This window comes from Sinocyclocheilus anshuiensis, unplaced genomic scaffold (assembly GCF_001515605.1).
Source record: "Sinocyclocheilus anshuiensis isolate Anshui unplaced genomic scaffold, SAMN03320099.WGS_v1.1 scaffold53, whole genome shotgun sequence".
NCBI lineage: Eukaryota > Metazoa > Chordata > Actinopteri > Cypriniformes > Cyprinidae > Sinocyclocheilus > Sinocyclocheilus anshuiensis.
In genome coordinates, this window is record NW_015537934.1 from 184823 (window position 1) to 188115 (window position 3293).

Sequence of the window (3293 nt, forward strand, 5' to 3'; positions counted from 1 at the left end):
CTCTGCATACGTGCCGCTTCTGCGCTGCCTCTGCTCTGCATACGTGCCGCTTACGTGCCGCTTCTGCTCTTCCTCTGCTCTGCATACGTGCCGCTTCTGCGCTGCCTCTTCTCTGCATACGTGCCGCTTCTGCGCTGCCTCTGCTCTGCCTCTGCTCTACATACGCGCCGCTTCTGCTCTGCCTCTGCTCTGCATACGCGCCGCTTCTGCTCTGCCTCTGCGCTGCCTCTGCTCTGCATACGTGCCGCTTCTGCGCTGCCTCTGCTCTGCATACGTGCCACTTCTACTCTGCCTCTGCTCTGCATACGTGCCGCTTCTGCTCTGCCTCTGCTCTGCATACGTGCCGCTTCTGCTCCGCTTCCGCTCCGCCTCTGCTCCGCCTCTGCTCTGCCTCTGCTCTGCTTACGGGTGCAGTGTGAAACGGGCGTTAGGATGCAGGTACTTTGAAAACATATTATATTAACCCTAAAAAGAGCAGGACTATAAAGATACATCAACAAATTAATTTATTGCTATTTTCGATCTTATTAGGACACAAATAATACAAATTCGTGATTTTATTTTTTCAAACTATGACTTTTATTTTTAATTATGTTTGTATCCCGGTCGCCACTTTGCGGGAATAAACTGATTGAAAACAGAAAGCTTGTTAGTCGATGCGTGTTACAACATTGTAGCTGCATTTAGTTTTAGAACTTTTTATTCTCTCGTAACTTGGAGTAAACATTTGTTATAATATTGTTAGACAATAATTAGCTGTAATGTAAAAGTGAAAGTGTCCCATACTTGGAATTTGTGCTCTGCATTTCTCGCATCCAGCAGTCCGGCTCTATTAACCATTAGGCCACGACTGCCCTCTGTTTAGCTCTGTTTATGAATATATTAGCTCTATCATATCTTTCATGATTTTTATAATGTAAATGTAAGAATAACTTTTATATTAGTAATAATTCAAGATGAACATGTACTGGGCTGAACCTGCTTGGGTTTTCTTGATTATGCATTTATCATTTTTTTTATGTTAAAAAATATTTTATTGTTTAATTTGTTTTTGTTTTTTTTTTCATGTTAAAAAGTAAATGTCGAATATGACACAACAGGCTTTTGAGGAAGGTTTATTTGTGTATCTCTCAATAATCAATTAATTGCAATGAATTGCATATATGAGCCATAATAACCTGATGTATGAAATGCAATACTAAACAAAAGCAAACTATGTATATGTTGTACATTTTTATGCATACATTTGCATATGTTTTTTGAGTATCATATTTCATAGATGCATATACACATGCCTGAAAAAAATCCATGTATTGTTGACCTAAGCTAAATACAGTATTGCTAAATAATGATTAAATGATTGACAATAAGTTATCATTTTAGAGTTTGAAGTATTGAACTGATTTTCTGAAATAGGCTACAAAGTCTAAAGTATATAGATCACAGAATCTATATGTAAAACAAAATCTTGATTTATACCCCTTAAAGGGTGTCGAATCCCCTGAGATACAAATATTTACAGGCAGATTATGAAAAATGTGAAAATTAAATTCATAACATTTCAGTATAAACATAATAAGCTAACGCTTAACAACAACTTTTTAATCATGTAAGTCCCCTATGAATATTGTAAATATGTAAAATACATCAACTTTTATATGAGGGTGAGTATTTTCCCGCATGATGATTTTAAATGAGCGAAACAATGTATGAATAAAGTCACCAGATCTAAATATTCACAACAAACACCCTTTTAACTTTATTTATTTTTATTTTTTGTTAACTTAAAAATTAGAATTTTATTTAAAAAAATAAGACCATAGAGCCTCCTTATGAAGTGATTTTATTCATGTTTTATTTTTTAAGGTCCTTTATTAAAATGAATGTCATTAAATCTGTTCAGCAGAAGAGATCAGAGCCAGAGCTGTGTGTCATTTTTATATTGTGTTTTTGTTTTATATTAGGTATTCATGTTATTATGGTATTCATATTAGTTATTATGGCAGAGAGTATATGAAACAACTTTAGTTTATGGTTTCTGTATCAACATAGTAAAAATTAAAGAAAAAAAATCATAATTAATATTAATTCAGTAATTCAAAGGATTCTTTGTTATAGTTCAGTTCATCAGAAGAGATCAGAACCAGAGCCCAGCTGTGTGTTTATGAAGAGTGACGAGTCTATAGATCATCCACAACATTTCAGGTGCAATATTTCATTAACAGACATAATTGAAATATTTGTTATGGTGTTTATCATGTGATTATTTCAGTTTTTCATCTGATATTTTAACATTTGCTCACACAGAGAGACACGTCTATGAAAGTACTTAGTGTTCCTTTAATCTCTCTCTGTTATAGTTCAGTTCAGCAGAAGAAATCAGAACCAGAGCCCAGCTGTGTGTCTATGAAGAGTAACGAATCTTTGCATCATCCAGTTAATTTTAAGAGCGAAGACACAAGGTTTAACCTCAAGCATTACATTAGTTTAAAATATCTTACTGTAATCATATATTTTACTAATAATCAGATATAAAGCACAGTGTAGAATTATTTATTTATTTACATTTAAACAGTATTTATTTTTTACAGTTGTGACCTTGAGCAAGTGCATTTTTAATAACGTCACAACTGTTAAGGTCATGAGAAAAATGTCACCAATGTCAGAGTGTTTGATTCTTGATTCAAGGTCAATCCTGCCACCCAGATCAGAAACAAAACCCGTCTGTAAGAAATATGACCAGACTATGAATCAACCACAAGACAGCACGTATTCTGGTGTGAGGTAAACTGGGGGATTTTTTTTTAATGCAGTGCATCATCACACATTACTCAAATACATAATTAATAATGTGACACATTTCATAAACCCTATGATATGTTCCAGTGGCGGGCCGTGCATTTTACACCTAGGCCTTCAGTGGCGTCCTACATGAATTAATCCATCTCTTCATACCATCATAATGATGCCACGGCTATAGAAACCATAAATATTACACAGTAATGCAGTATAACAGGGCACTACATATCAGACAGGTATCTTATGTAGCGAGAATGAATGCCATTACTAAAGAAAGAAACCCAATTAACAATTGCGCAGCACATCATCTGTAGCTGAAGCATTAACCTAACAAAATGACACAAATACAGTCCATCCGATGTTCTTACAGACATTTATTCACCCAAACGCATTTATACCTTACAGATAGCATTGGTATAAAACAAATAAGGTGATTACATGTGTTTTAAAGTTGACCTAACAATTTAATGTTCTCTTACTGCTTTATTTCGTCT

General features: G+C 34.8%; 1 long non-coding RNA gene across 1 annotated transcript; it reads left to right on the forward strand.

Annotated features, from left to right (window-relative positions):
- Positions 1-2117: 2117 nt before the first annotated feature.
- Positions 2118-2761, forward strand: LOC107658489 (uncharacterized). The gene is made up of 3 exons (XR_001630794.1): positions 2118-2205; positions 2361-2462; positions 2689-2761. It is a non-coding gene; the product is annotated as an uncharacterized LOC107658489 (long non-coding RNA).
- The last annotated feature ends 532 nt before the right edge of the window (positions 2762-3293 follow it).